Source organism: Peromyscus leucopus, chromosome 14 (assembly GCF_004664715.2).
Source record: "Peromyscus leucopus breed LL Stock chromosome 14, UCI_PerLeu_2.1, whole genome shotgun sequence".
NCBI lineage: Eukaryota > Metazoa > Chordata > Mammalia > Rodentia > Cricetidae > Peromyscus > Peromyscus leucopus.
The window spans coordinates 86,186,830-86,200,256 of NC_051075.1; the positions used below are offsets into that span (position 1 = coordinate 86,186,830).

General features: G+C 36.9%; 1 protein-coding gene across 1 annotated transcript in view; it reads left to right on the forward strand.

Moving 5' to 3' along the window:
- Positions 1–1,060: 1,060 nt before the first annotated feature.
- Macc1 (MET transcriptional regulator MACC1) overlaps positions 1,061–13,427 on the forward strand; it is a 66,951-nt gene continuing 54,584 nt past the window's right edge. Inside the window, exon 1 of the mRNA XM_037210920.1 lies at positions 1,061–1,670. The gene's annotated coding sequence lies outside the window, so the exon portion shown is untranslated. The remainder of the gene's footprint in view (positions 1,671–13,427) is intronic.

The window sequence follows — 13,427 nt, forward strand, 5'->3', positions numbered from 1 at the left end:
ACATTATGAGAAAGAGAAAATAAAGTTGTGGGAGCTGTAGTACATACTGGCCAGCGGGGGATTCTGATAGCAATATTCTTTGTAGAAACTCACTGGGTGGGATAGAGATGGTAGTAAGCATTAAAATCCAACAGGTTAATGTTGCTATTATTTCCTGCAAATGAGCACTTGCTTAACAGAATATCTATGTGTGTGTATTTCTGAGTCAATGAAGTGGGAATGAAATAAAGTCTTGCCTTCAAATAAAGATAAGGGCGCTTTGTATATACATAGCTGTACCCACATAAAATAAGGAAATATAAGAGTATATTCGGGAATTTATTAAGTGGGAAGGACTAATTCAGGTGAAGCCACATGAGAGGTAGAAGAGTGTTTATCATTGTTCAGTGAAAGGATGAATCTTATCTATTTGAGGAAACAGAACAGCTTGTAGGACAAAATGGACAGAGTTGGGGAAATGGGGAGCCATTCTTTGGGAAGCAGTACAAATGAAATATAAGAAAGTTATCCAGGAGTCAGGATTAACAGATGACTCAAGGAGGAAATTCATCTGGCCTTTGGCTGGACCAGGTGGCTTCAACAGCATAGTTACAAAGGCAGAAGATTAAAGAACTCTGGGACAGAGAGAGGAGAGCAGGGAATGGAAAACTTTCTTTTTGGCCATCTCTGCTTGGTTTGATGAAGTTTCATGTTACCTTTTTAAATCATTTTCTGGGTTGTGTCTCACAAGGTATAAAGGGCCTAGATAGAGAGGTTGTACGGGAAAAAAAATGAGTAAAACACTTTGCTTAGTTTTAGATTCTTAAAAACTTTCCTGTTACTAATTCTGCATAGTAGAACAGTTAATACATTGTTTTATTAATCGGCACTTTCCCTGTTCATTTTTTTTCTCCTGAATTCTGAACAACTGGGAAAAATGCTGGAATTTGCAAGAGGAAAAATGGACCCCAGAACGGAAAAGGAGGTTTATTTCACTCACAGTTTTAAAAGCACTTTGTAAGTGTAGTGTTTTTTTTTTTTTTTTTTTAAAAAAAGAAAGTTTGGAAAATAAAGGGTGAAAACATCTCCACACATCTGCAGCATCTCTGAGTGATAAGGAAAGTGCTGATGCCTGGCACTGAGGGTGTCTGGCGTCACCTCTGCCTTTCTGTTCACTTGCTTCCCCAGGCACAGAGGTGCTCACACCTCTGAATCACCGAAAGAGAATCCAGCCAGGCAGGTTCCACAGCTGCAAGAAGATTTGTTTGCACAAAGAATTTTCATTTCCTGCCAATACTGAAGGACTCTGAGCTTTTTGGCAAACAGCAAACTCTTTAATTTCCTTTTATGGAAAGAGTGCCATAGGTCCAGTTTGTTCTTAGATGTACCCTCTCCTCTCCTCCCCAGACTCCACCCCCACCCTCACCCAACCCCTCATTGCTTTTCCCACAACTTCCATTTTCTTAGAGTGAAACTCTAGCCATCTCCTTAGTGGATAGTTTTGGGTGTGGAGCCTGAATTATGGGTATTGTAGTCCTTTTCCTTCCAGGGTTTCTGGTTGGGCAGCATCAGTGTCACAGTGGTAGGGATTCCAGTCCCAGGTAGCTCTGTCAGGAGCAGTGCAGGTGCTTTCTGATCCCCGAGACAGGCATGTGCCTGAGCTGAAGAGACTTGGACTCACTTCTGCAGATGTAAGTGTAACTTTTAAAATGTATTATTCCTGTCACTGCTGATACGTGCTACACACTGGGAAGTTACATGATTTTCAGAAGCATTAACTAATGGGCTGAATCTTCTTTTCTAAGCCCTGCTTGAAAAAACAGGGAGGTAACTTATTCAACAAACTTGTGGGACAAAGAACAACACTTTGAGATATGGTTTTAAATAGTTTGTTTTAAAAGGATGAACATATACAACACGAAAAGCAAATTGTAAAAAAAAATGAAGAACATTTTAACTTGGCTCAGGGTGTATGTGGTTAAAAACCTCTGAAAATACTATTTCAAAAGGCATCTGGATGTGTTGACAAGATTGAGCTTTGGAAACTGGTGAAGCTGGATTGACCCAGTATGGCATGGTGTTTCAATTTGTGAAGGCTTAGTTTCCTCTTCTGTAAACTGCACTTAGTGTACCACATAGATTGTATTGTACTTAACACATGCTAGGCAGTACTGACAGAGGTGACTTAACCTCATCTTAATCAAGTGTCAATTAAACTTCAGAGACTGTCAAAGAGAGGAATATATATTATATTATTCCACTTACATGAGGTAGGTAATTCAGTCAGTTTTCACAGAAACAGAAAGTGGAATGGTGGTGCCAGGGTCTGGGAGAAAGAGGAAGCAGGAGTTGTTTTATGGGTATAGAGTTTTAGTTTTGCATAATGAATTAATTCTGGAGATGGTTTCTACAACTGTGTAAATTTATTCAGTGTTATTCAACTTTATAAATAGTTAGGATGGTTTTGGTATGTTATGATTTTACACAATTAAATGACCAAAAAGAATATAGTAAAAATCATGATGCCTTCCATTTATTAAGGTATCATTGATTCCTTAATGCACACTTGAATCTGTATTCATTGTGACCAGTTTCAGGTTAATATTGAGTTGTCCGTGCCAGGGTATTGTGTCTACATCGTAATATTTAGGAGCAGATGGTGATGTACTTTAAGCATGTTTTTAAAGTTATTTGGATCTTAGTGGTGATCTTTTTGTGCCCTCCTTTATTTAACTACAAGGTTTCCTTTAACTCATAATGACTTTTTTTTTTCAGAATTTCCTAGCCTACAAATTGTGAAGTTGTATTAATTTCTACAATGGATTTGGAATCTTTAGTTATAATTCATTCATAACATTTAAATGCATTATTTATTCCAGTTTCTCACCTTCCCTGTAGCTAATTTTTTGTATATATTTGTTTTTTGAGACAGGGTTTCTCTGTGTAGTTTTGGTGCCAGGACATATTTTTACCTGTCTATGCCTTAGAAATAAGTAAGACTATTAAGCCAGAACTTGCTAAAAGTAATTTTACATCTACAGGTACTAGCTAACTTGAAAGACAAAATATAGTTTAAAATTATATTGAACTTGAACATGTGATTATTTAATATTTAGTAAGTCCTTTCTCAAAAGACCCAGGTATGCCCTGCTATATGTGAACAGCATTTCCTATGGTATTTGGTGACCACTGAAGGTATCAACACATATTTTGTAAGAGATATGTCATGTAAATTTGAATTTTTTAGGAGTTATGACAGAACAGAACGAAAATATAGCTGGTGTGATGCTTCAGAAATACTGAATATATGGGGCACAGTCACTAATAGAACCACTATTTTGAGTTGAAAGTGACCTATGGTCTGGTTTCTGGAAAAAGTGTCATTTATTTGTTTAATAAAGGTTTTGAGGAATGTTTTAGGCTTTCCAGTAGGACTAGGCCTGGAGGCTACAAGAATGCCTCAGCAAGTCTTATCTATCCCAGAAGATGCATATTGAGGAAGGGCTCACCTATTGGACACCTAAGGCTGCTCAGGGAGTCACTATTGCTAATCCCACTGCATAGAAAGTATGATGATTAGAATGACAATGATGGGATTAAGAAGCAGCTTCTCTAAGTCTCTATTTTGAATTGAAGACACTGGAGGTTAGAAAAGTGAATTGTGTAAGAGTCGTTCAAAAGCAAAACAAAAAGATGCTTACCCAGTGCCCTAAGAAGGGGCAATAACAGTGTAATGAACTTCCAGAGGATGCTGAGGGAAGGGAAGTAGTGGACCTTTCACTGGGTCTAGAAGGATGGACAAAGCTGGGCTCTCCAGAGAAAGAGGGGAAGATTATGGCATACATGGCAGCATTTTCCAGACTTTGCATTCATGAAATTATTTTAGGTAACATACAGGCTAGAGAATCAACACCACTGAAATAACAAACTTAGAAAGTTACTATTTCCTAACATATCACGTTATTATGGGATAAATTTTGTTTTTTATGACTTGAAAATTCTCAATCTTAATAACCCCACCAGAATAAGCAACAGATTTTAGCAGGTGAAAGTAGTTAAATTACTTTTTAAATAATATTCATTTATAGATATTGACTATCCATTGCATATGTATATATTCTCAACTATAACATGTTGATGTTATAAATTATCCTTTATAGTATTTATTTGCATTAAAATAATGGTGGATTTACAAACATATTAAATGAAAATATGGTTTGTATGGTAACTGGCAACAAGAAAGTAATGAATGATAAGTACTGAAGTTTGTTGAATTCTAAAATAGAAAGAATGCTCAACATAAAAATATGGCACTTTCCATGTATATTTGGAAAGTAGGAATGTTGGATATTCTGTGGAGGAGCTGGTGGGAGATTTTGGTGATATCACCGAAATTGGATTGGCTGTGGAAACTTCAAAGTGACTTGTACTTCTAGATAACAGTGTTCAAAGCATTCTGACTCAGGGGCTGATGTCTTAGGAGCCTTACATGCCTTAGCAGATGTATCTGGAGCTAGCATACAGCTAAGCTGAGACATAGAGAATAGGAATATAAAGAAACTCATGAGAACAGACTGGTAATTTAAGAATGGATAATGAGGAGTGCATATACATGCACATGGAGATGTACACACATGTGAAGGCCAGGTGTGGGTAGTCTGCCTTTATCATTTTCTGCCTTATATTTTGAGACAAATTTTTCTCACTGAATCTGGTGGTCACTGATTTGGGCCTAGTAGGTAAAGTGCTTAATGTAAAAGCACAGAAACCTGTTTCACAATAAAAATCTCTTTGGGGATGCAGAGACAGGCAGATTCCCAGAGCTCACTAGTCAAACAGTCTATCCAAATAAGTACACACATGCACCCCCCTACCCCAGCCCCCAACACTCACAAAACAAACAAACAAGCCAACCCAACCAGAATATAATCATTTTATAAGAACATTGAACAATAATGACATAGTTTTCAAGCTTGGCAGTCTAAAGAGTGATAGTAACTCCTTGGGCCGTTGGAAATAAAGAGAAATGGATATGCAAGCAGAAAGGGGAACTATATCGTTCATCAAAAGAAAAGGTAGTTACAGGGCAGCCAGAAGCATAGCAAGGAGAGCAAGTACTGCAAGAACAAGACCTAGCTCCAACCTTCATCCTGTCCCACTCAAACTCTCAAGGAGGAAAACTAAGCCTCCAGCATACAGGGCTATAGGAAATGGGTGAAAAGATAGGTCAACTTAGCTAGAAAGTGACTTTCTCTTGGGGTTCTCACTTGATTACCATGACCATCTCGCTCACAGGTATACAGTGCTTCAAAATAAGGGATAAATTAAAGACTGATTTCTCAGAAGAAAAAGAAATATTTTCATCTCTAATCAAGAGATGGTTTGGTTCTTTGTTTTTGTTGTTGTGGTTGTTTGTTTTTCAGGAACAATAGAGGAATTTTGTACATTTCCTTTTTCTAATATAGAAATAAATTAATTCAAATGTTTCTCTAAAATATAGAATATTTGAAGATAGCTATCACACAGATTTGTGTATTTAAATCTCAAATTCAGAAAAGAATAACATTAAAAACAAAAGAAAAAAGTGTTCCTTAAACCTACTCTTCTCCAAGCTCAAGGATCATACTATCTTTTGTGCAGATCTCGGCAGAGTATGTTTTTGTCTTACAATTTTCAAAAGTTTTTATTTTTTCCACTGCCATGTGAGCATATCTACAGAAAATGTATAGAATTGCCTTGGATGCTTAGGCATTTTATGTAGACATTAAAGTCATTCATTTTTAACTCTTTCTTTTCTCTTAACATACTTTTGAGATTAATCTAGGTTGATTCTACAGAATGACCTATTAATTCCTACAACTTCATTTTGTTATAATGAATAAAACTGTAATTTACTCTATCACATTCTCTTACAAACTTCAAAATTACTCTAGAGAATGTTTTTGGGAATAGATTTGCTGAGCCAGAGATATATTTGTCTTGTTTTATGAAATACTGAGGAACTGTGTTCCAACATGTTTATACTATATTGTTTCCCCAGCCAAAATCAGACTTCCTGTTTGTTCCTGTTATGGGCAAGTTTGTTGGTGAAATTGGAATCAAATAATCTTTCTGGGTTAAAGGAAAGTGAGGCACTCCTGTCATTTTGGAAATTCTGATATTTTTGGAACATTTCAATATTTAAAACATGGTGAACAACTTTATTTTAAATTAATTCCTTTCTTTCTTAGTTGATGTTGCAAGAGATTGACTGACTTTTCCTTTAAATGACATTTAGTTTTATTATAATTCAATTAATAGTAATAATGATAATGATATTAACAGTAATGCCTAACATTACTAGAATACTTACACATGTCAAATACTGCATTAAATGCTTTACCTCATTTATTTCTGAGAGGCAGATAATAGTTTTTTTAATAAATATTTTAATTTTATGGTTAATTTAATTTTACATATCAGCCACGGATTCCCCTGTCCTCCCTCCTCCCACCCCCAAGTCTTCCCCCAATACACCCCCCATTCCCACCTCCAATAGTTTTTACTTAGATAACATCAAAGAGGCATTCTTGAAGGATTCAAATAAGTGCTATTTTTTTTAACTGAAGAGACTTTAAATTTGCCTAGTAAATACCAAATTTCATGCTTACCATTTGACCAAACTTTACAAAACTTTGTATACTTGAGAGAGGAAATTAAAGAGGTAAAAACTTGGAGAGAAGAGCTTTTAGACAATATGGACAGTGGAGACTCTATCTGGAAAAGTTAAGCAATTTATTCAAACATTAATTCAACAAATAATTTCTGAGCATATACTGTTTGAGAGTTGAGCTATTTTGAAATACATTAGTGATTAAGAAAGACAGCACCACTCCTCACTGCTGACTAAGCTTGGGATGGGGTATTTGGGGAGAGGAAAGCAAAAGCACAAAGGGAAATGGCAAAAGAGACGGGCAGTCTGTAAATATGAAGGCTTTTCAAGGGTCAGCCTAAGGAGTGTGCACTTTTCCCTGAAGGCAGGGAGGATTCCCTGCAAGTCTCTGTGAGGCAAATGGCAGCAGCCATTTTTTATTCATTAAATATTTATACTATCTGCAGTTCACTTAGCACTGGGGACAGAGGAAGTAAAATAGTTATTATGAATTAGAAGTAACAGAGAAAGTATAAAAATTATAATGAAATATGAGAATGAAGCCATTGCTTTAGAGAAATGCCTACTTCTGGGTATGGTAGTACGGTCATCAGAGGGAGGACAAGGTAGGAGACATACCAAGGTATTTTGAAATGTTTGGACATTATTCTTTTAATTTTTAATTTTTATATATAAATGCGTTAGGCTTGGTCCATTTAGCATTACTTGCATATGTATGATTTCAGACTGACCACTTGGTATTGGATAACCAATTAGGGCACTCAGCCCTGGAGAAAACTTTCTTCAGCCCTTAGTACGCCTTAGCTGTCTGTGGTTCTTTGTTTATGTGAGATTTCCTATGCTTCCATATTAGCCCGTTTATTGGTACTTGTTCAGGACTTGTTTAGGCCATCATATTGTTGAGGTATTGTGGATGAAGCCTCCCTGTCATTTTTAGGCAACACAATTTTACAGCAGATTTCCTGGCCCCCTAGCTCTTATAATCTTTCTATCCCCACTTCTGAGATGTTCCTTGAACCTTAGGTACAGGAGTTTGGTTGTAGATGTACCAATTGGGGAAGGGCAACCCATGATCAGTTGTGTTCTGCATTTTGGACAGTTGTTTTTCGTAATGGTTTCCATCTGTAGCAAAGTTTCTTTGATGAGGGTGAGAGGTACACTTATTTGTGGGTATATGGATAAGTATTTAGAATGTAGTTAGGAAGTGTACTGGTTTAGTAAAGTGGTGGTAATAGGTTTTCCTCTAAGATCAATGACCTCACTAGCCCCAGATAGTTGACTAAGTTTACAGTACCAGCCATGTTTTCCCTCATGTTGAGAGAGCTTTAAATCCAATTAGAGAGCTGTTGGTTAATGTCAAGATGTGAGGAAACCCTTAGAGATGTCTTGCAATGCTGGTATTTGTTGTGTTTCACAGGTATCACACCAACAACAAATGTTGGTTGTTTCCCTCCCTTGGAACCTTGCATGGAAACTTCATGTACTATGAAAGCTAGTCCCCAGAGAGGAGGTTTTCAGGTCCCATCCATCTCAGATTCTCCAAGATCTGTGTACACTATCTTCAGCAATAGAGACTTATCTTCAACCTTTGGGAGGCAACCAAAGGCAACATCAATAGCCTATATTGTTTTAGAAGTCTCATGAACTCCCATGGCCAGGATGTTGGATATTCTTAAAGAAGATATATTTAGCATTTTATAAAAATTAATACATTTTTTAAATTATAAATGTATTGTCTGCTTACTGTAATTAGTTTAAGAATCATGATCCTATTATCAGGAATGGACACCTTTAAGTTTATGTGTGTATATTTTAGTCTGTTTTTACCTAAAATAGATATTCAGAATGCTAAGTGACAAAAATGTGTGTGGACTTTTCATCTCATTTTACTACACATTACTAATTGTTATATCACCATTACATATTATTGCATAACAAAGGTTCAGATTAAGAGCAGTGGGGAATTTGTTGCAACAGTTTCTTGAGAACAACGTAGAACCTTCACAAAAGAAGTGAAACTAATGATGGGAGTGCATGGAAATTAGTGGATTGAGGAGAATGCCTGAAGGGCAGGGAAGGATCAGATTGATTCTAGATGATCTCACACTTTCTAGTACTGCTATCATATTGGGTAGGTAATAGTGTATTTGTTCCTTTAGATAGGAAGACAGGAGCAACAGGTTTTGGGGGAATGACTCTAGGTGATTTGAGTTGAGCCTGGTGGACTTTGACATATTGTGGTCTTCCATACAAGGAAGTAACTGGGCAAATTATGAGTTAGAGTGTACATGGGTTAGATATGGATATGGAATTGGCATTGGTGTGTTTGTCTTTTCCAGTTGGTGCCTCTGACAGAGCAACAGCCAAAGTCAAGAATGAATAGGAAAGGGCAAAGAAATAGGGCAAGTCCCATCTAGAACAGAGTCAGTGAACAAAAATATGAGAACTTTTCAAGAATGGAGAAGTTGGGCGAGTGTGTTACAGAGAAGTCAATGAAGAATGAATGATGTCCTGTAAGTTTCATTGCCAATCTTGTCTAGAGTGATTTATCCAGTGTTGCAGGGATAGATTTCAGGTGACACAAGACTTGTGTTTCAGGAAAATTACACTTGGGGCAGTGGATAGAATGCTTTACAGAAGAAAAAAATAAAAACAATAAAATGAGGAACTAATGTAATTGGAAGAGGAATCTAGAAGGGGACAATAAAGACTAAACCAGAGCAGAAGTCACAGCATCAATAAAAAGAGACTGAGGCAGTTGGATTTGTTGACTTGATGGCTTTCATATATGAGGAAGGTTGAGGTTAAGGGTGCTCTAAGATTTTAGTTGGAAATGAATGTGAAGATTGCAAAGCAGTCAACAAAGGCAGAGTGATGGTGGAAATGTGGTATGGAGAGCTGTAGTTTGAAGTTTATTTGGAGGTGCACACAAGTGTGAGAGGCATTCTCAGAAAGGCATCTTGCAGGTGAATGTCAAGGTTCTGCAGTTCAGGGGAAGGATTTAGGTGAGACTCAAATACCAATAAACTTTTCCTATAAAAGCTGAGATTTGGAATAAGGAAGAAAGCTGGAGCATGAGCATGAGAAGAAAAGAAGTAAGATATACTTTAGAAATAGTTAAATAAGTATATAATAGAGAAGAACCCACTGCAGGGAACAGGGAAGGAAATGACTAAGTAACAGCAGGGAAATTACTGGAACACTAGCTCAAGAAAGCAGATGAGAGAGCATTAGACAGCCAAAGTCAAGGCCAAATCAGACAACAATCCAAGAGAAGCAGGAAGAGAACCAAGCAGGTAATCTGGACTTCTTCTAATTCTTTTTTCCTCTTGGGAAAGCTCTGTGACATTGTGATTTACATCTTCTCCTAGTAACATTTTCACATTTCTCCCTTGTTTGGTGCATACTATTAAATATTTACAGTGGATTCTGTGAAATGGATTTTAATTTGTTTTCTTATTAAATGAATTCATAGGAAATACTTTATGATTTGGCTACATTGCTCAAAAATGACCCTCTTTGACACTATGAAAATATATGACAGGTAAAGCTTATATACTTCCCTTCATAGTTTTCTTTTTTGCAATTTTCAAGAAAATAAACTATTTTAATGTCAGAAGTGATATTGAGGCATATATTAAAGTGCATTTGAGAAAATTTTTCCCTTGATAAGCATAGCATAGATTTAATTCTAGATCTACATATTGGGGTCATGGGGAAAACCTCTTAATGCTTCTATAATCAGAAGTAGGGAGTTTTAATCAGTGTTTGCAATCTTACTAAGTTGGTCATTCTCTTTTTGAATAGTTTTAATAATCAGGGGAATGTAACAACTATTATTTGCTATTAATATAAGTAATGCAATCTAATTTTTGAAGTACAATGGTTAAATCTTTCTTATTGTCACATTACTTATGAACTTATATGATGAACAATTTTTACGTGTTAGAATACTGCTCATGTTTCAATCTATTTTGTCATCTTGTGTATAAACAAAGTGTCACAAATCATCTGCTTACTGGATAACAAAACTCCCTTGTTCACTCATGTTTTTAGAGGTTGGTGTTATTAAATAATTGGTTGATTATATGTTTTCTACTTAGACTTGGGTTGAAGTTACAACGTCTTAGGCTGTCAAAATTGAAAAATAGAGGCTGGGAATATTGTGCAAACAGAAGGACTTAAAAAATACTAAAAACACAGCAAGCAAATGTAAGCTTCAATATATTTCCTAATATCCATGCATGGATTTTTAAAAAAGTATGTTATTGGGCCAGTGAGATGGCTCAGTAGGTAAGGGTGCTTATTGTTAAGCCTCACAACTTGAGATCAATCCTCAGGACCCATGCTCCTCTAGAAAAAGAACCTACTCCAGTAAATTGTCTTCTGAATGTGGGCAGTTGCATGCATGAATTCATATGTGTATACACATACCACATAGACACACAGACACAAAATAAAGTAAAAATGTAAAAAAAAATGCTTAATGTTGTTTCGTATTCTTGGGTGTCAAACCATACCATACACCATTCATTTGTGTACCCCAAATCATTCTTACATACAAAGTAATTCCCCAGAGTATAGAAGCACATAGATATTTTATGTTTCATTATGCAAATGTAGCATATCTAGCTCCTACTACTTTACTACTTATATTTAGTGATGGAATCCTATTGCTTATGAAGGTACACTAGTGTATTTACCTTAATTCTTCTAATATTAGTAAAAACTTCAGAGTCAGAAATTGAGATAAAAACCTGATAAATTCAAAGGACAGAGGAGGAATGATCAGCTGACCTCATTCTCCATATTTCCCAGATGGAAAAGCCTGAAAAATCTTCCCAAGCTCCTTCTTATCTCTTTCTGTCTCTTTCTATCCAGCTTTCTCAGTCCTCCAACATATCTATGTCTGTTTATAGTCAGCCAATCACTGAGTCTACCCTTTGATTCAAGATTTAACTTTATTGGCACATCGGAGTGGCACTGTGAACAATTTTCCTATAACGGTACACCTTTCTTAAACTATGGTGATCATGCATTTTCTTGTATTTGATGATAATTACCAGAAAGCCAATTTTGATCAGCAGTGATCATTTTTGCACAGGAACAAAATGTAAAGGGGGAAAAATTAGCTCAGAGTCTAGGACAATTGATTTCAGATACCTTAAAGGGATCTGGCAAAAATCCCAGCTGGAAACATTTTTATAGCATTTAAAATGAATTCCACCTGCAGCTAAACTACAAGTGCAAACAGACACGAGGAATTTGTGAGAATAATTTCAGAAGGCAATCCCAGTCCTGAGAAAGGGAGATGAAGGATATGGCTCTTTCATACCAGCCTAGAGGATGTGGCTTCCTGAAAGGCCAATGTTTCTCTGCTAGCAATCAGAGGTCCAAGAGGCGTGGTTGACGTAAGAATTGGATGCCTCACCTACTTCACAAACATTGCTGAAAAGCTTCTGTGGCTCTCCCAAAATGTGGGTATGGTGACATATAGGGGACACACACACACACACACACACACACACACACACACACACACACACACACCACATACCACAGTGGCATCAGCATTAGCAGTGATAAACATCAGCCAGATTTATACTAGTGGACCAAACATAACTTTGTTTGTTTGTTTGTTTGTTTGTTTGAGATAGGGTCTCTCTACATAGCCCCGGCTGTTTTGGAACTCACTGTAGAGACCAGGATGTCCTTCAACTCTTCACATGCCTCTGCCTTGTGCTTAGATGAAAGGGATGGGCACCATGCCTGGCCTCAAAGGCAACTTGAAATTGAAGTAGAATACAAATGTTCTGTTCTGTTCTCCACTTTCCTTATCCTTTGGCTGTGGAGTCATCAATAATCCAGCAACTTGAGGCTGTGTGGTGGGACAGGTACTGTAGGAAAGCATAGAAATAAGATTTATCTTCTTTCCAACTTCCAAAAGGCTGTAGACCCTAATGGTGGGGAGGTTGATCTACACCAGGAGCTTGGTATGCTGGTAGAAAGTTCCCTGAATGACAGGCACATAAAGATAGAGAATCCACTTTAGTCTACTTACAAATTTCAAAAGAAAATACTTTTTGATCTAGAAGTTCCTAACTTGTTTACATGTATCAGATAGTAATGCAAACTTTATCCTATTTACTGTCTAATAATTCTGGTTTTAGAAACATGATATAGGCTCGATGTTTAATCAGGTAGGCATGGTCATCTTCATTGTCAGCTTGAATAGCTTTGGAATCCCATGGAAGCTGCTGTTTCTGTAAAGGCTTTCTTGTTTGTTTCAGAGAACTGTGGTAAAAATCCTTTTCCCCCCAAGTTGTTTTGTCAGAGCACTTTATCACAGCAACAGAAAAAGAAAGAAGACAGTTGAATAAAATTCATCTTGAAAAATATTGCTTCATATCAAATATCTCACACTGTGAAGCAAGTGCCTTCATTTTAAGGGGGAGGGGAGGTAGTACAGGAGTCAATGGGAAGAAAGTAAAAGGCAGGCATGGGGTTGCAGCACTAAAATCCCAGCACTAGGGAGGCTGAGGCAGGAGAAAATGAGTGCCAGTCCTGGCCACACACTGACTTCAAGGCTCAATTTGGTGAGATTCTGTCACAAGAAAAGGTTGTTAATTTGCTATGAGATGTAAAACCTGCTTCCTTTCCAAGAGGACAGGTTGAGTCTACCTAATCAATTCTCCTCATCATATGGGTCTACAGCCATTCTGGAATTGAGAAGTGGGTATGGCCTGCTTCATCTCTTGCCTACCTTACCTCTCCTATTACCCAGCCTCTATCTGGC